The following is a 20,596-nucleotide window of genomic DNA, read 5'->3' on the forward strand; positions in this document are numbered from 1 at the left end:
ACACCTGAAGGGAAGGTGCAAAGGGGATGGAGCCAGAGTCTTCCCAGTGGTGCCCAGGGACAGGATAAGAGGCAACTGGCACAAACTGAAATGCAGGAGGTTCCCTCTGAACATCAGGAAAACACTTTTTCCCTGTGAGAGCAACCGAGCACTGGCACAGGTTGTCCAGAGAGGTTATGAGGTCTCCATCACTGGAGATATTTAAAAGTCAGCTGGGTATGGCTTTGGGCAACTGGCTCTAGGTGGCCCTGCTTGGGGAGGGGGCTGAACCAGGTGACCTCTGGAGGTCCATTCCAACTTCAAGCTTTCTGTGACTCTGTGAAAGGGCAGTCTGAAGGGCAAAGGAGTACAGGAAGGCTAGACATTCTTCAAGAGGGAAATCTTAAAGGCGCAGGAGCAGGCCATCCCCATGTGCCATAAGACAAGCCGGCAGGGAAGAAGACCAGCCTGGCTGAACAGAGAGCTTTGGCTGGAACTCAGGAAAAAAAGGAGAGTTTATGACCTTTGGAAGAAGGGGCAGGCCACTCAGGAGCACTACAAGGATGTCCTGAGGTTATGCAGGGAGAAAATTCAAAGGGCCAAAGCCCAACGAGAACTTAATCTGGCTACTGCTGTAAAAAACAATAAAAATGTGTCTATAAATACACTAGCAACGAAAGGAGGGCTAAGGAGAATCTCCATCCTTTATTGGATGTGTGGGGGGAAACATAGTGACAAAGGATGAGGAAAAGGCTGAGGTAATTAATGCCTTCTTTGCTTCAGTCTTCAATAGTAAGACGAGTTGTTCTCTGGGTACCCAGCCCCCTGAGCTGGAAGACAGGGATGAGGAACAGGATGAAGCCCCCAGAATCCAAGGGGAAATGGTTAGTGACCTGCTACACCACTTAGACACACACAAGTCTATGGGGCCGGATGGGATCCACCCAAGAGTACTGAGGGAGCTGGTGGAAGTGCTCACCAAGCCACTTTCCATCCTTTATCAGCAGTGCTGGCTAACTGGGGAGGTCCCAGTTGACTGGAGGTTAGCAAATGTGATGCCCATCTACAAGAAGGGCTGGAAGGAGGATCTGGGGAACTACAGGCCTGTCAGTCTGACTTTGGTGCCAGGGAAGGTTATGGAGCAGATCATCTTGAGTGACATCACACGGCACGTACAAGACAACCAGGTGATCAGGCTCAGTCAGCATGGGTTTATGAAAGGCGGGTCCTGCTTGACTAACCTGATCTCCTTCTATGACAAGGTGGATGAAGGAAAAGCTGTTGGTGTTGTCTACCTAGACTTTAGTACAGCCTTTGACACCATTTCTCACAGCATTCTCCTGGAGAAACTGGCTGCTCATGGCTTGGACAGGCATACTCTTTGCTGGGAAAAAGCTGGCTGGATGACCAGGCCCAAAGAGTTGTGGTGAATGGAGTGAAATCCAGTTGGCGGCTGGTCACAAGTGGTGTTCCCCATGGCTCAGTACTGGGGCCAGTTCTGTTTCATACTTTTATCAATGATCTGGATGAGGGCATTGAGTGCACCCTCAGTAAGTTTGCAGACAACACCAAGTTGGGTGGGAGTGTTGATCTGCTTGAGGAGAGGAAGGCTCTGCAGAGGGACCTGGACAGGCTGGATCGATGGGCCGAGGCCAGTTGTATGAGGTTCAACGAGGCTAAGTACCGGGTCCTGCACTTGGGTCACAACAACCCCATGGAACGCTACAGGCTTGGGGAAGCATGGCTGGAAAGCTGCCCAGTGGAGAACGACCTGGGGGTGTTGGTCGACAGCCAGCTGAATATGAGTTGTCAGTGTGCCCAGGTGGCCAAGAAGGCCAATAGCATCCTGGCTTGTACCAGAAATAGTGTGGCCAGCAGGACTACGGAAGTGATCGTGCCCCTGTACTCAGCACTGGTGAGGCCGCACCTCGAATCCTGTGTTCAGTTTTGGGCCCTCACTACAAGAGAGACATTGAGGTGCTGGAGTGTGTCCAGAGAAGGGCAATGAAGCTGGTGAAGGGTCTAGAGAGCAAGTCTGATGAGGAGCGGCTGAGGGAACTGGGGTTGTTTAGCCTGGAGAAAAGGAGGCTGAGGGGAGACCTTATTGCTCTCTACAGCTACCTGGAAGGAGGTTGTAGTGAGATGGGTGTTGGTCTCTTCTCCTAAGTAACAAGCCATAGGACAAGAGGAAATGGGCTCAAGTTGCGCCAGGGAAGGTTTAGGTTGGGTATTACGAAAAATTTCTTCACCAAAAGGGTTGTGAAGCATTGGAACAGGCTGCCCAGGGAAGTGGTTGAGTCACCATCCCTGGAGGTATTTAAAAAACATGTAGATGTGGTCCTTAGGGATGTGGTTTAGTGGTGGACTTGGCAGTGTTAGGTTAATGGTTGGACTTGATGATCTTAAAGGTTTTTTCCAGCCTAAACAATTCTTTGCAAGACTATGAGACAGAGCAAACTCTGGCAATATTTATATCATCTTCAGCAAAGATCCTGTATCAACAAAGCCAGACAATTGTAGGCAGAGCTTTCCTTCAAAAACTAAAAATGTGGTCACATGCTAAGAAAGGGCCTGTACAGGAATGGTGACATGCTCTGCTTCATGAGCCTACAGTTCTGGAATTGGAAGACACTCTTACACTCTGTCACTGCAGTGTTGTTCCCCATAAGAAATTCTGCCATGGTATACCTCTTCCAAATTTACATTTCCCAGTTCATATAGTTTCTAAAACATTTCTTACAAAACTAATTTACAACCCGTCATGAAGATTTTTTGACACTTTTTTGTCTAAATCAATGCATTTCAAACCTGTGAAACCAGTTATGTCCTGTTGCTGAGGTTCCAATGATACACAAGGCCATGAGGAGACAGCCGGTCTCCAGGGCATCAGTGACATATAGCTTTATAGTAACGCTCAGTTACAATGTGATGATTAGGGAGCAGGGTGACGAGATGAGTAGTGCAGCTTCCTGCTCCAGAAAGCTGAGGAATCAGGGCTGTTGTGCAGTTCGGAGGGGAGGCATGACAGTCTGGTTTGGGGTGGCAGAAGGCAGTGGAAATCATGGCAAGTCCTTTGTGCTGCCCACCAGGACTTCCACCCAGAGAGATTGTGTCCCCAATTTTATTATCAAACAAGTTTACCTGGCTGCTAGCAACTTGAGTTAAGTGAGTGCTTCCCACTGATATTCTCACTACCCCCTGCCAGGAGTTACTGCCATTTCCTAGTCCTGTGAATTAAACTAGATAAGAAATGAACTAAATTAGTCATACAAGGCAGAACATATTCAACAAGTCAGCTCTAGGATCTGGAGCAACAGGGGTGGCTGGGCAGACTGGCCCCCACATTGGTGACACTGTTGTAACCATGATTTCTGAGTGATGGTATGGCACTGGAATGTCTCACCACATACTTTCCCTTCAGGTACAATACTTTTTGACTGTCTTGAACATTAGAAATATTTTGTGATATATGTAACTAGAAGATTGGATGGAGAGTTGAAGACGTGTCAAAATTAACAGTACTATTTTCAGACTTTTCCTCCTACATTTTAGCATAAAACAAAGTCTATAGCTTAAGCAAATTATAATTAAATAACCACTAGAAATAATTTTAGAACAGAATTGGAGTTGAACTTTTTATATTTACATTTTTAATAACACATCTTGAATTAACTATTTAAAATTTTGCAAATTTTAGCTTAATAACCAAGTTTAGTTTTCACTTGAGCTCAGAGATGGATGTAGATACTGATTGCACATCCCCTTTTCAGAGGATGAATCCTCATGCCCTGAAAAGACACTTGTTCTAACCGAAACCAGCTGGAAATACTTGCACTTATTTTAACTTCAGTTTTTCCTAGTTATCTAAAAAGATCACACTGTACTTGCTTAAACAAAACATTTAAAAATGCAGTTGTCATCTATTCTATTCCTCCTGTAGCTGCACACTTTGTTGTTTTATAATAAATGGTGACATTAGTTCATATCATGTGATTAAAAAGGATTCATCACACATTAGAGCCCATAATCGCAGCCTATAGTCTCATTTTAACATTTCTCACTGGCATATCCTACTTGACCCTGCTTACTGCAGCACTTCTATTATGTTGTCTAAAAGGACAAGAGGGCTGAACAGAAACAAAAATGCAGGGGTGAACATTGCTTTCACACTCACAGCTATGTGTTCAGTGCTGTTATAGCTCTAGATGAATAGAAGAAATCTGGAGTCTGGCCAACACTACTCAATTGAAATCTCCATCTTCCAAAAAAAATGTCCTGATGTGTTTAAAATAAACTGAACAACTAAACCAGTGAGCAAGAACCTTCTTTCACATAAATATAGGACACCACTCAAGACAACCTCATTTAATATGGTATCAGCTTCATGCTTTATGCACTATCTCTGTTTAGCAGTGTTTATTTTCTTTCTTGGCAAGCTGGTAATATATGATGAGGATAAATATCAAAAGGTTGAAGGCTACTGATTAGATCTTTTTGTCTAGGTTTGTAAGAGGTAATGCAGTGTTGACGTATTGCTTAGGAAAGAAATCAAGCTATAATAGAGCAAAAGCGCACCTTCATGGTTCAACTTTGTTACACGCTGTTTGCTGATAACATCATGAAAATAGCTTTAATGTCTCTATGGAATGACACAAACAGCCAAACCAGATCTTTCTTCTTTTAGCTCTTTCTTTTTTCCTCTCTTTCTTTTAAGAGAGCTGTGTATCAAAACAATGTGAAAATAAAAGGTAGCGAGGTGCTGTCTGAAGCCGAGCAAAACAAGTTTTGCTAGAGCTGAGCTGCTGGCAGGTTTGTGCCACAGGCTCTTGGAGCCAGTGGAGGGACAGGGAGGCCACTGCTGGTGTTGGGGTTTTGGAGGATGGAAGGAGGGCAGACAGCCCTGCTGCGGGCAAGGGAAGGAGGGCTTTGCATCCAGCCCACAGGGCTTCGCATCCACTCCGCATGCTGGTGCCACAGCTTGTTTCTCTTGTGTTTTGTTCCAAGAGCTTCCACGTAGAAATATGTTGAGGAAGCCCACGCTCAAGAGAAAGCCCAGCTTGAGGCTTACCCTGGACATTTGTGTTTCTCTCCTACTCACACTTAGTTATCATTATTCATCATTACTCATTTAACTCCTAACCAGTCTTAATGTTTGCACCCATCAGTTTTCTTTACTGTTGCCCTCTTTTACTCACTAAAAAAAGTCTATCTAGAAGCCTGCTTTGCCCTTTTTATGTTGCCACAGTTTTTGCTTGTTTTTCCCCTTGTGGCCTGTCTGATGGGGTCACCTGCTGACAAAATTGAAGGAGCAGACCATCAGTACGAGCACCACGTGCCTGATGTCCACCCTGCCTTGTTACGGGCTCTGCGACCCATCTCTCCACGGCAAACCTGCTCAAGACAGGGCTGGCTTGGAGCGCTGTCTTCCTGGTGCCTCAGGACTGGGGATTTGGTCTGGACTTTCTTTTATTTAGCAGTTTTAGGATAGCCTTAGAGAGTAGCAAGTCTGAGTGAAAGCTGTTGGACAGGAGCATGGTGTGGTTGGGGTGAGGCAGAAAATGTTCCTCTGTCCTCGTAACCCTGCTCCTGGGCCCCAGGCGTGGCCATCTGCATGTTTCTGAGCTACACCTCTGGCTGAGCCAATTTAACTCATCTTCTGAACCGAATCTTCCCCAGCTTTGCTGAAATCCAGGTGCGCAATGATGGCCGGTGTCCACCCAATGGCATTCCCCTTCCTGAGGAAAAAAATCCCAATTGATCTGAATCACAACACCTCACCCATTTTAAAACCCTACTCCACAGTGCTTATCGCTTCTCTCTCAATTGCTCATGTTTTCTTCTGGGACAAAGAGACAGTCTGTTCCAGTGGCCTCTTTTTTGCTTGGCAAAATCAAGCTAGACTCAGGCTTTCCCCAAATCTCTCACAGCCCTCAAAAACTGATGTGTAGAAACTCCTGTGCACACAAAAAACAAATGAGACATCCCACAGTCCAAAGTATTTCACATCTCCACTGGGGGACTTCGCTCAGATTTTCAAAATTAAACAAAATCTTCCCTGCTCATTTTGCAGAGGCTGGTTATCCTGGCTGGGCCTTTTTTCACATTGTTTAACATATTTTTCATTATAGCTTCTAAAGTCCAGGTTTCAGGGCTGCCTTACAGTGGATCTCTTTTATTCTTCCAGTGTGCCTGATGATATTCTGTCCTTTCCATAGCTTTCATGGTCCTGTTGTGTCTTGGCTTTCCTCCTAACTGGGTCCAGCCCCATAGGCATCAGTCGGCTGCCATCCCCTTCCGCTTGCACTTATGCTACTGATATGTGAATAAGGTCTGGTGTCGGAATCGGTGTGACCATTCCCGCAGCTGGCAGAGGCTCCCTCCGCATGGGAGAGGAGCCCTTTCTCATCTCCTGGCCACCAAAAGCAGACCCTTTTGCTGGCTACCACAGGGATCTTCCATTTGTTCCACAATCCATTGCCTGCTGGTGTTATTTCACCATTGAATCAGCATTTACTCAGCAAAAGTAAGAGTTAAATAGTTAAATAATTATTTCAAGCAGTATCTAAGTACTTATGTGGCGGTAGTTACTGTAGCATCCAACCTCATCCAACATCCTCATACCCTGCAGCACCCAGACAAGAAGGGAAATTTCATTACTTTTGTTTTCCGGCTGTGGATTTGCCCACAGCTATACAGAAAAGCTGTGGTGCAGCCACCTCAGGACACCCAAGTTCACGTGGGCTATGAAAATACCCAGGTGTGATATGGCTATTAACACAGAAATATTCCTCTAACACCCCTCCATGATAGCTTCTTGATTTTGACAGATCAGGATATGGCATGTTTACATCTATTACATCTAGAAAAATAAGTAGATGAGATAAAAGATATGGAGACCTTCAGGGTTATTTGCATCATTTGAGCACATTTGGCATGGGATTCAACTCGTCTAAGTTTAGATGGGAGTAAATCTGGGTTCACTTACAGTCCATGGTGAGATACAGGCACTTCTGCAGTGTGATTCATCTGATTTGCTTCAGACATCTGTACTGGGATTTGCACAACAGAGAGCTGTGCCTCAAAGCTGCCTGTTCTCTTACTGAATTTGGAGGGAGCCGAGGGGGCGAGCTGTGATGGAGATCCTGGCATCATGTAGTGGACTTCACCACACGCAGCTCCTAACTGCTGCCCTGTTAACAGACGTGGCTACTGATGTGCTGGTGAGTCCAGTGTGATGAGTGATGCTCAACTTCTCCCACTCAAAGAGTCATCACAGTGTCGTGTTCTGGTATAAAAAGCCACAATGAATTTTCTGTGTATTTTTAAGTCACAAAAGGTATCCATTATCCAAGTATCCGCCATCTGAGCCCACAGGAAGCCTGGAGCAGGCGAGGCTGGACCCACGGGGTGGCTGCCAGCAGGCAGCAGAGCACTAGCTTTTAGAGTAATTTCTTCCTTTCATTCCTTTGGAATGATTTTCTCTAGATTTATTTCTTCAGCTTTCAATGCTACAGTTGCCAGTGCCACAAGTGCTGCATAGACACCCCCAGCGCTGCCTCCAGCCAGAGACCCCACTCCCTCCCCAGCCTCCCCCACATACTTCTCCCCCGGTCAGTGGTTTGGGTGGCCCCAGACCACACCGTTCCTTGCTGCTGCTGCCATGGGTCGCCCAGGGCTCTCCTCTTCGGTTTGGAGTTTGAGACTCCATCATAACCTCTTCCCGTACCCTTTTGCCTGAAAGACCCTATTCCTCAGTTGTGTTGGGTGTCTGTGGGGCTTGAGCAGAGACAATTGAAGGCCACAAACACCACACAGCTCCAAGAGTGATCCCAGCAGCATGCGCCTTCTTTTTATTGTGATAAAGCTCCTCTTTCCTGATGAAAACCATTCCCAGTCAAGACATGTGCTCCTTAAAACATAGAAGGAAACGTGGCTAAGGCTTCCTCTGTCCTGCAGGTGTTACCTGTTCTGGGACCCAGGACCGTGGGCACGGCCAGTTTAGGCCAGTGATTCCTCATTGCAAGAGTACAATCGCTTTGCGTGCGAGGGAGGATGTGGTGATGCTGTGTACAGGTCATCCCAACTCACCTCTGAACATTTCCCAAAACTGCCACAAACAAAAACTGCGATCACTGTCCAAACCTGTCCACAGCGTGGTGCTCCCATATATGCTCCTGTGTGCATGTTGCTCCCATATACATGGTGTGTGGTCCTTGCATGGTGCTCCTGCATACATGGTGCATGGTCCTCAGCATGGCCCTCCTGTACACATGATGTATGGTGCATGGTCCTCGGTGTGGTGCTCCTGTGTTTCCGCACGTGAAGAGAGCTCGGAGAGCTTGGTCGCCCTGCGGCTGCTCATGAAGGAGGTGTCAGGAAAATTGCAGTAACTTTCACAGGAGGTGGCAGAGCACTCCTGTTAGGCTGCAACCTCTCCCGTCTCAGACCCAGCTGCCTCTCCCAGGCCACCAGGACTCGGTGCTGTCTCCCAACACCTCTCCTCCCATGCTGAGGGAGTCAGCTGTCAAATCATCACTGCCCGGGTCAGTCCTCCTCCAGGACAGGTACCCACATGCCCCACGGCTGGGGGCAGCTGCGGGTCTCCTGCAGCGCTCTGCTGCTTCGCTTAATTTCTCTCTGGTCTGTCAAATAGGGAAGAAAAATGTGCAGTGTAAAATTCCACTACCACCACCCCCCCCGACTGCTTTTTAATCATATATTTTTGTTTGAATTTGTCTGGTTAACATTGGCTCTGTCTTGTCCTGCTTTATTGTAGCACATCTGTACGCCTGGAAACCAGCAGCACTGACACAGAAGTTCAGGAAAAGAAAAGAGTTGAAATTAGATTATTGTTTTCTCCCTCATTCTTAAATAAAATTGATTTTTTTGAAATATTTTGCTTGTTAACAGTACTATGTAATTAATGGATCTCATTTCACTTTAATATGTAACTCTCTGAGACCTGCATCGTTCATGTTCCTGAGTTCTCACAGAGTTAACAAAAATGTGGTTACATCGAGCTTTCATTGTATGTGGTGCCAGCTATGTGCTGTGGGCTTTGTTAGGGACTGGCTGCGCGCGCGCCCACGTGACCGTCTCAGACACCTCACACAATGGCATAAAAAGGCTCTCGTCTTGTCAGCAACACCAAATTTGGCAAAAAAAGAAAGAAAAAGATTTCAAACAATTGTCTTCTGTTGCAAGAACATATATTTTAGTAGATAGCTCTGATGTATCATTTATCTTTTAATGCAATTAATACAATATTAATTCAGGTGCTGACAGCATCACATATTATTCAAGGAACTGATTTTGATCACCTAAATTCCTACTTCAAAATAAATTTATCACCAATTGCCATGGACTTAATTCTGAAATTTTCCCGATCCGTTCTTGATCATGCTTTTCTGCCTCACTGAGAAATGCGTAATGGCTGCAGTGCAATCTGCCTTCCCCCATATATCACACTGCCAGTGAGATTCCTGTTTAGCCAGAATATCTTTTACAACACGTAGAAGATTGAACAGCTGAAAACTATGTTGAAAATTAGTACAAATGATGAAGTAGCATTATATATAAGGTACTTGCCTGCTGACACATATTGTTTCTTCTGTGAAGATGACTGTTGAACTTCTGACCTAAGACACATGGAATTCAAATCTGGCAGAGACTACAGCAACATATAGTAAACAGAGTTAATGTTCCCATTTACAGAAAAAATCTAACTGATTTAAGTCTTACTGTAACTGAGAAACATAATCACCATATGTCCATTGAACTGTGTCCAAAGCTCACGGAAACCAATGTCACTGCTTTCCTTTCCTGCAGCCACCACTGGATCAGGACCTCCTGGCAGCAGGTGGTATAGCTGCTATGAGAGGAGTTTCTTACAAAGGTTAAAATACACATAGCATTTTTGTATTAAAGAAATACTGCTTGATACTGGGGAAAAATATAATTATTATGCAAAATGCTTAGTTCTAAAAGAACATTTTCTGTTAAAAGAAAAGTTATTTGTCTCAGGTGTGTTATACGTGCTCAGACATCACTAGTGAACACAACGCCAGTGGGAGAAACTGCTTGTACGGCAATTTCTCCTTGTGCCTATCACTGGGTTCATGTGTACAGTCACCTCAAGGTTCTCTTGGAAATAGCAAATGAGCAGTATCATGGCACGAACAGACCTCTATTTTGTCTGGCTTGGAAATAATTCCTAGCTTGCCAAAGAAGCAAAGGCAATCTGAGGAATTTGCACTGCAGTTCAAGTAAGAGCTCCCTGCTTCTCCCTTGTGAAACGCTTTCTTTTGCCAGGTTTCCAGTGCTTGTATCATGCATTTGGTAACCAATAGAAGGGAGGGACCTGTTTTATATTCCCAGTGTTCATGGATCTTACTATCAGGGCCAAAGGAAGGTTGTCTTTTGCAATATTCCCACTAGCAGAGGTGAGGATTAGCCCTTACAGACCCACAGTGATGAAGCTGGGAGGTGGGTGGGTGGGTGATGTGGGGTTTGGCCCCCAGAAGAAGCTGTTTGGTGGTGGCCTGTGCTCATAGCAACATGCTGCGAGTGACATGGCAACTCCCAAAATCACTGACTTGGTGCCAGAAGGCTTGTGGTTTGATGGGTGGGTTCGGTGGGTTGGTCTGGGCAGGTTTAGAGGAATTTCATATGCCTGGAAGAACACGTGCAAAGAAAACAGAGCAGCCCTGCAAACTGCCAGGCAGTCTTGAAAGGGGAGACTATTTGGCAAAATAGTTTCGGCTAGCAACTGCTTCGTAGACCCCTTTTCTCCATGAGCTCAGGGTGAAGTCTTGGAGTTGAGAAAACATGCTCAGGTCCCTGTTCCGTGGCAGCAACCCTGGCCTGGAAAAGGTGCTGAGGGTTTCTGTCCTACCTCCTTTCTACTTTGGCCACCCAGGGTTATGCCATGCAGTAAAGTTGGTGGCAAAAAATCCCTGATGCACCAGTCAGCAACTGGCCTAGTCCTAAAGGGCACGTCCACATGCACCTCAGTTCGGGCAGTAGTCACCAGCCAGTCAATTTGCTCTCAGGCCACATGGATTTGCTGCAAGGATGGACCTTCTCCAGCAGATTGGGCTCCACCCAAAATCTGCCAAAGCTGTAATGTTTTGGCATAGAACAAGCAAAGAGACTCTAGGCCAGGTGGAGAAAGCATAAAATGAGCACAACTGGGGGTCAAAGCACTGACATAAAGGAGGGGAAACCTGTGCTTTCTTGCCTATCGTGGCCACCACTTATGTGTTGTATTCAGTAATGGTTTCACGTACAAATTCCATGAGCCTTAAATCAGTTGTGTAACAATTTAGAAAAGTTTAGGTAGTTTGGTTTGTTGGCTATTGAGTTCACACCACTGAAAAGGCACATAGATGCCTTCTCACAGAGGCTATTTCTGGCCAGCACAGTTCCAGGGAGTGATGTACACGTACAGGCTTAAACTGCCATGGAAACAACTCTAAAATGAGATTCTTCACTTGATGAAGGATGCACTTGTACTTTCCTCTGAGCTTCATGCATCAAACATCAAGCAGCTGATGTAAAATTTCTTTTTTTTTCCTATGATGTTCCAAATTATCTGCAGGGAAAAGAGTTTCTCTTTCAAGATCAGCATTCCTTAGCCAGGCTTTCTCTCATTCACCTATGAGACAGCTCAATTTGGGATGAGCCTAAAGGGGTGCCTTCTAAAAACATCATAAACATGATTATTTTTTAACCAATGACACATATCAGCTAAAGAAATCTGCTGCCTCTTATCCCTGCTAGAGGTATAGTTTAAGACAAATTGCTGCAAGACAGCAGCACCTCAGCTGTTTCTACTGAAGAGGGGGAGGTGGGGAGTTTGGGTGGCCTGGCAGGCAGCAGAACATCTCCAGAAGCATGCAGGGGGCAAAATAGCAATCACGACTACGTTCAACAAGGTTTGACCCTTGAGGCAGACAAAACAGTCCAAGTTCTCCATCTGAAAGACCTGCCATGTGTGGGCCAGAAAAATGCCAAAAGCCATAACTGTTTCTGATGTGGCCTCCCATCACATATTCCTTGCTTTGACCACAGAAATTTCCTTCTGAGGAAATCAATCTTAGCAAGACAATGATAGCAAATGCGCAGGCATGTGTGTCTGCCATTGGGTGAGACATGCCCTCACAATGATATTTATCACCTGGTATGTCTGCAGGAAATCAGCTTTCACTCAGGGTCTCTGTATGACCAAACCCAGTTGCTTATGGGCTGAAAATGATTCATGAAAAGATTAGTTTCCTGTGCTTGATCTCCCTTCCTGTACCAAAGAAAGGTTTTTCTCAGAAGTTGAAATATTGTGCTGGTAACAACATTGCTTTTTCTTGAATTTGACCCAATTAGTCTGGTACCTTGCTGGGCATCCTGGGATAGGCCCTCTCTTTTGACCCTGGCAATGTTTGTATTGCCTTTCTTAACCACAGACAGAGAAACAGACCTTTTATAGAGTCCAAATGTGGATCATGACTTGTTATAGTCATGATCTCAATTTGCAGAGCCAGTAAAGCTGTTTCAAAGGCCTTTGCTACTGTGTTAGTTACCTTCCTGAAACAAGTAGCTTGTATCTATTGATTCCTCTAGCAACAGTTCAGCAAAGTGATTGTCACGAACTGGAAATGATGGGCTACAAATGCTCATCTTCAAAATCTTTTCAAAGAAAAAGCAGCCCAAGCCCTTAAAGGATTTCTAGTAGTCTCCTTGGTACCTGCATTTTCTGAAAGATACAGTTGGGGAAGCTGAATGCTAATTTCCCCCGTAAGTCGAGAATCATACAAAAATAAGTTGTAGCAGAGCTTCCAGAGCTGCATTCAAACGAGCCAGCTTACGTTAACTTCCCTGTCCCTCACATGCACTCCTGGGGTCTGCCAGGAGCACCATGGCTGGGGGAGCTGGCAGGCTTCTGTTGGAGATGTAAAGACCAGAACAGGAGTTCTCAGGTATGGCTGGCGCATGTGGCTACCCACTGCAGGAGACATTCATAAAAGCATTTTGCTTTTATTATCTTCTTTTATAACATTAGGATACAACTCTAATGTGCACTACAACATGAGTGAGAAATCACAGCAGGTTCTGGATGGATATACCTCCAGGCTCTGCTGTCATAAAACATCAAAACCCTGCCAGGGCCAACATGCCCCACGACTGCAAACTTAAGGCAGATACCTTCTGCAATCGATACATATAGCAGAGCAACACACCTACACTATAGCTCTCTATCTTCAGCTCCCAACCTGAATGATCCATTAACATCTGGGGCATCTTGACATGAATCTGGACTAGTGCCCAAATGCACCTCCAGGGATTTTGGAAGAAGGTCTCACACTACTTGCCATCCCAGGCCTGCAGGCTCACGTGATTCCCGCCAGAAGCCCTGCAAGATCTGCAATGAGGTGAGTCTCCTGGTGGTTGCTTCCACCACAGGAACTCTGCAGGCAAGGCACAGTGGTCACAGGGTGGAGCTGCCACTGCTTCGCCCCTTGCGAGTGGGGACCTTTTCCAGCAGGACATGGGAATTACTCCATTAGTGAGAGGGAACTGACAGACAGGAGCAGCCAAACACAAGAGCGGGCTGGAGAGGCGTTTCCCATGCCAGGCACCTCCATCACCCCCAGCAGCACAGTGCCTCAGCTCCCAGCCTCCTCCACAAGACCAAATGCAACTCCCATCGGTGTACCGCTAGCCCATGGTGGCAGTGAGGATGCCACTGGCACCGAGAAATCTTTTTCCTCCTGGTAATGATCACCTCAGAAGAAAACAGCAGCACAAGATGGCTCCCCCTTGACTCAGGAACCTCGTTCCCTGTGTTGGGAACAGCTGTGCCTTTGGGAAGGCAGAGCACCAAACAACTTGTAGGTGGTCTTATTTCTCTGAGGCCCTTTTGCTTGCCTGTTTCTCCTTGCAATCTGTCCCAGGGTACTGCTGGAGGAGAAGCAGCTGGGATACTTGCCTAAAAATACAGGGGAAAGGTTTCACTTTCTTGCATTTCAAGGAAAAAAATCTATACATTGTTTCTGTGATTGCTCTCCTGATGCAAAAACACATCCACCCTTACCTAGAAGACAGCACTGCTTGCCCCTGAAATCACATCCCAATGGGTTTCTGCAGAGTAACAAAACACAGTGTGAAGGGGGCATTACTCTTTTCTTGTTAATTTTGCATTCTTTTGCTTGACAGCTCATAGTAACGTCCCTGGTTATTCACTTCCTCCCTACTGAGCTTAAACAGTCCAAATCGTTCAGTCTTTCTCCCAGAAAATCCTTTTCACATCTTTGCTAGGCTCTGATCCTTAGAAAGTTCAGTAATGGCAGCACAATGGCTGGTTCCTTGTTAAACCGACTGTGGAGCTACCACGGAATTTTACAGGATTCTCTCTCATTCTGGCAATATACTGAAACTTAACTCACCTAAGCTATTGCCTGTGGTTTTGGGGATTTAGTTGATGTGAGGAGTTACTTGCTGCTCTGAACCTCCTCCTCTCTTCCTTTGTGGAAGATTATTCCGCGATAAGACACCAATGACACAGACAAGAATGTCCTCCCTTGGGGATGAGCACACCTTTTTTTTACATGTGAAAATACACGTCTGACCACCTCTGGGGACGAGATGGGATTTTATGATAAGAAATACTTTTTGCCTGAAGATCAGCAGACATGACTGCTTCAGTGTAATGTGGTCATCTTTCTGGATGAACATACATACATATATAAATACATAGTGCAATCTATAGATACTTCTTTGAAGTATATCACTTCAAGTACATTGGCTACAGGAACTGTCCAAGATACAAGAGCATCTATGTGAACAAGCCTGTACCTTGCAAAAGACGCCTAGGCTCCTATCCTCCAGCCAACCTGAACTGAATGGACATGCTGGTAGAGAATTCAAATTATTTCCTTTTCAGTTCCCTCAGCTGATATTAAGCCCATCAAAGACTGCTCTTCCGCCTGTTGTCTTTCAAAACTTGTCTTCTTTTATTTATTATTTTTTTAAAACTTTCACCTTTAGTCCCAATAAGGTCACTGATACAGCCAGAACTCATCAGAGGAAAAAAAAAAAAAAGCTTTATTTCTTAAGTTAATGGAAATCAGACTGTAAATCTTTCAATATTTATCCTTTTGACTACCACCATAGAGTTGTTATGTACTAATGTGGATATCATGTCTGGGCCTAGAGAAAAGACAAATAGAAAATGTTTTTAGACGTAATGAGGAAGGGAGACTTTTGGGATTTTTTTTTTTCCAGAGGTACCAAGGCTGATGATTTTGCAGTGATGGTGGGCCTCTTCCTTTGCCTTAGTGACACAGCTTTATCCTGAGCTGAAAAGCTTCCTCTTCACTTCCAAGTAGGGTATTTAAAAAAATACTAACTAAGACTAGAAATGCAAATACTACACTTACATTGCCTTGCATAATGCATGCTGAAAGCAGAAATAATCTTCATGACTGGAGGAAGCATACTGCTTACTCAGCAAACATACTAAGAAATAAAACAGTATTTCATATTTTAAACCAGTAAAACACTTTTAGTGGTTTGGCACAAATGAAATGTCAGCAGTTTAAATTACACAGATGACAAGGATGTTCCTGTTCATTTCCCAGAAAGGACAAAGAGGTTTCATGTTTTATGAACCAGAATTTTAGTGTAAAACCAAAATAGAGGACTTGCAAGTATCTAGGCACATTGTACATGACATAACACACTAATGCTTTGAACACTTCCCTCCCCTGTGACTGTGAACCAGGAACAATTATTTAAATAAATAAATAAAAAATACATAAATAAAGGAAGAAGATGCTAATAAACCTAACTCTCCTTGGACTGGGCAGAAGACCCATCCTTGAGGAGCTCTTCTGAGAGAAACCAAAACAGCCTGCTTGTGTTTGGGAAGAACCAGCCACCAAAGCATTTTTTTATTACTTTTTTTTTTTCTTAAAGTGTACAAACTCAGACTCAGGAAACATCCATAGCTTGAAGGAGGAGCTGGTTTAATGCTAGGTTTTGCTCTTTCCAGACCTCTCAAGTCCAAACTGCCGGCTCCCCTGCTTGGCACCCGCAGGCCTTTCCAAAGCTTGCACCTCCTGCACAGCTGGAAGCACCAGGCGACAGAGGGACACATGTTTTCAGTATCTGCTCCTCTGTCAAAATCTCACCGTTTTGGGTAAAAGCAGGTAAAACCAGTACAATAAAGATTTAAACTTGGGGAACAATTCCAGGAAGCTTTCAGCACTCACGTCAGGAAGGAAGATAGCTGCTTTGCTGCTGCCTTGACATTGCCCCCTGCCCCAAGGAGGGGGGGCAGCCAGAAATGGCCCTCACCAAGTACCACATGCCACTTCTCCGAGAAACATCACATTGCAGAGAAAGCAAAACTCAGATCATGTTCAAGTCCCGTTCATACTCACATCCTTGGAGTTTGAAAAATTACTTGAACGAGAATCAAAGTTGAGCTTGATCTTCTCATTTTCTTTCTCTATTTGCTTTTTGTGAACATCTGCAGAAATTGTTCTGCTCAGAAGTGTTTCCAGGACTGCCACCAGTGCTGGTTTGCCTGGGTAAAACCATGCTTCATGAGGGGAGTAACAATCTGGGATGTTTTTCCCAGCTATGACAAACAAGAGGGTCACCTTGTTGCTCCTCACCCGTAGCCAGCTCTCACGTCCGTCTGCCAGCAACACAGGAAATGACCAATGGTGTCCTTGAAGGCTTTCTCCAAGGACTCGGCGATCATCAGAGATTTTCTCCTTTCGTTTCGCAAAAAAAGAAAACAAAAAAAAGGACACTGGAGGTAGAAAAACATTTGATTAAACAATTAGTTGAAGTGTTGTGATGCCTCACTGGTACCGGTACCTGGGACACAATACAGTGGTTTAACTGCATCCTTCCCTACTCAAATTATGCCCATGTAAATCTGCCGTGACTGCTGTATCAGTGGCTTTACTCCATGAAGATAACTGGTTCTTGGGTGAGGAAATAAAAATATTTCCCAGATATATGTATTTGGAAACACCAACGTACTGAAAATACAACTAACCAGACTAGGCACTTTTAAATATGTACCTCATTTCCATGTCCACTGACAGCATACAGCAGTCACTGGGTGAAATCCTCTGAGCCAGGCTACGCGGGAAGTTGGAACAGGTGACAGAAGCTCGGAAGGGATCAGAGCGTGAATTAAACCCACGCTCCTAAACCCTGTTAACTGTTCAAAATGGATAGAGCCAATCTTTTCTGTCCCTTCTCCTTGTGCACTTGCTCACTCTCCTTGCCCACCAACACCAGCTTGTCTAGTCACCATCATCTATCTATCTATCTATCTATCTATCTATCTATCTATATCCCAGAAGCTCTTACCCATGCTAGTAACTCACTCAAATCCTTTCTGGTATTTTGCCTGTGAGAACCGGGTTGGGGAGAGGGCAGGCTTTTGTAAAGGTAACGTTAAGGTGCAATTATGCCTTACTAAGGGACAAGGAAGAGGTGGAATTATCGTTTCAGCTCCTTTCCTGCCCAAGTCTTATTTCGCACCCAATCATGAACTTGGCTTATGTTGCAGTCACACATTTTCCATCAAAGACAGACATGAAGAAACTCTGAAGCAACCTGACAGCACAGGAAAGAGCATGAGAGATGCCTCCGAGTGCGGCGCAGGTCCCGGCCTGCCCGCGGGCAGCAGAGGGGAAGCGTTGCCCGCCAGCACCCGCAGCGAGCTGGGGCCCTGCCAAGGCAGAGCCGCTCGCCAGAGGCTGCCAGCTCTGACCAGAGTAGCACAACGAGCAGGCACTAATCCCCACATCATCTTTGTACATCTGTGAGACACCTGCTGTGCTTGTGGGTGTCCAAAGAGATGGCTAATTAGTGTTAGAGACACTAACACCAGCCTAAGTTTTGAAGCACATGTCCCGTTACGTGCTGGTTTCAAGCATCCATGCCGTGGCTCGTGTGCTGAGGCTTTCAGGTGTCAACATTTCAAATTAAAAAGGTGCTAGAGGAAAGATTTATTTCTGACTTGACAAATCGGAAATTGCCATGCTTGACCAAGCCCTTGGGGACAGTGTGTCCAGTGCTGCGGCCACGTTCAGACCCCTCACACAAACCCTACGGCTTCGCTCTAACCCTGAACAAAGGGTAACTCAACCCTCAGTGCTTCCAAAGCATCGTTAGCATTTGCCATTATAACCTGGAGAAGTCACGTGTGAGGGTCCAACACCCTTTTAAATCTTGATGACTTCTTGGCCTTAAAACATTTTTAATTTCAGCTTCATTGAGAGTCCCTACGCTCAGTGCAAGAGGAATCAAAAAGCTCCCACTCCACTTACTCTGCATCATACTCCATCTTACATGTAATGCATACCACATAATGCACAACATGAGCGTAATGAAAAGTAACTGATTACAAAAATGGAAATTAAAATATTTAACTGCCCTTCCTAACAGTAACAGACAAAAATGGGAAAGTATAACAGAAAAAACTACTTCTATATAATAAAAAAGGTCAGCGAAAATGGAAATGTGGTGAGTGCCTACCACCACTCATGCCTTTTCTCTTCCATCCCACACACCTCCTCCTTTTGCGACTGCAAGGTTTATGGGCCACCTCTCCTGTTTTCCAACTATTCGCACAGCCTCTCACAGGCTAGACATGAGGAAAACGAATTTTGCTGCATTAGAGAGTACACTGTGAGCATCTGAAAGATAATTAATATTGTACACATTGAAATTACTCCACAACCACAACCTTTTGTTCAATAAAAATTAACTGTCATAATTTATGCTTAGTTCAGTAATTACAAAAAGCTGCATTTTCCTCAATGACTGCACACAATTATTTATGGGAAAAAAGATGACTAAAAGCAAATTTCTTTTCTGAAAATTGCATGAATTTTTCACTATTTCTCACACTGTACTATATTTTGTATGTAATTTGCCTATTGCTGCCATCTAATTTTCTTAGAATCTTGAGGCTACTACTTCACCTTGAATTGTTCAAAACTAGATCTCAAACCGAGGAGACACAGAGCACGTGCTGGCATGATTTGAGAAGTGAGGAAAATCCTGCCCAGCCTGGGCTGCGTTGCCAGCACCATCTGCAGGGCTCCGTCCGGACGGCGCATTACAGTCCCCACGCTGCATTTCCCAGGTGAGCTGTGCCAGAGCTCACAGGGACGGCCGGAACAGCCAGGTTGCCACTTCACACCCTTGTAAGGTGGAAAGCGAGGGCAGGTTCCTGGTATGTGTCATTACATGGAAGCTCTGTGTAGACCAGGGCGTCCTAAGTTTTCCTGCACAGCAACCTGCAGGTAACTCAATGACACCAACCTGATTCTATAGTCCAGCTGCTGACAGTTCTTACAAAGAAAAAGAAAATGTATTCGCCCTGAACTCCTAATTATTATAAAATTGCATGTCTTTATTTTTTCAGAACTAAGGCCTTTTTTTGCATTTTGCATCACCTTTCAAATTTAGGAATAAAATGCATGCATTGAGCCACAATGCATTCTTGACTGCAGTATCTCAGCAGTTTACAACGTTCAATCTAAACACACTAAACACTTGAAAAACATTAATGCTGATGATGGAATAGCTCCCTCTTCTGGAATAAAAGTTATTTTCTTGACGACCATCTTTATATTTCCAAGATGGATCTACATGTAAAAATTTCTATTTCAAAACTTAACTTCATTTTCACTGATATGGAAGGTGAATCTTGGGTAGAAAATGGGAGGAATTTAGGATAATAATGTGATTTCTGATAAACTTCAGGGAGCATTCATTATTTTCTAATGACACTGAAAATGTACGTTTGTTGTACATCATGCCATATTAAAAACTGACATTATTTAAGAAATAGCTGTAATCTGATTTTGAGAACAAGAATTTAAACTGTTTAAGACAAAACACTCAACACACACATACTCAACTTCAGTCCTTTAGTCCTTAGGGTACTTTAAGCTTCACGTTAAAAGTCTGTAGTTTTACAAAAGTGTGTTTTAGTTAAACACTGTCCTAAACAGGGAGTGATTAAAGCCCCTACTGAAATACTTGACATCTGAACTATAGAGAAGGGGCTACAAGTGATCCTTATTGCTATTTATCAAAAAACTGAGATGTATGTTTAAATGAAGTATTTCAAGTTAAGCACATGATGCATTTTAGGCAGGTATTTCGTAACGATGATTCCCATATGTAAAATTTAACTTATGGTCAAGTCAGGTGTTCACCTGGAGAGGCCAGAACAAAACCATGATTACAGTTTCTGACTGTTTCACTTTTATGTATCATGGGCACATTCTATGGCTGTTGCTTGAAAAAAAGAAGTGTTAATGAACTAAGTTCTTATGTACTTACTCACAAAGGGAAAAGAACACTGAAGCTGTTAGTGATCTACTGACTGGTGCTGCATAGTATTTCTTGATTTCACAGGAAGGACAGAGCCACCAGAAAAAAATGAAAAATTAAACATGTACATCTCCATCTACTTTTGAAATAGTGGTATATCTAAAGTTAATACATACTCACAGACACACAAGAATAGCAGAAATTTAAACAAACTTGCTTAACAAAACAAAGCAACTGAAGCTTTATT

The sequence above is a fragment of the Ciconia boyciana genome, chromosome 1, assembly GCF_034638445.1.
Source record: "Ciconia boyciana chromosome 1, ASM3463844v1, whole genome shotgun sequence".
NCBI classification, from domain to species: Eukaryota; Metazoa; Chordata; class Aves; order Ciconiiformes; family Ciconiidae; genus Ciconia; species Ciconia boyciana.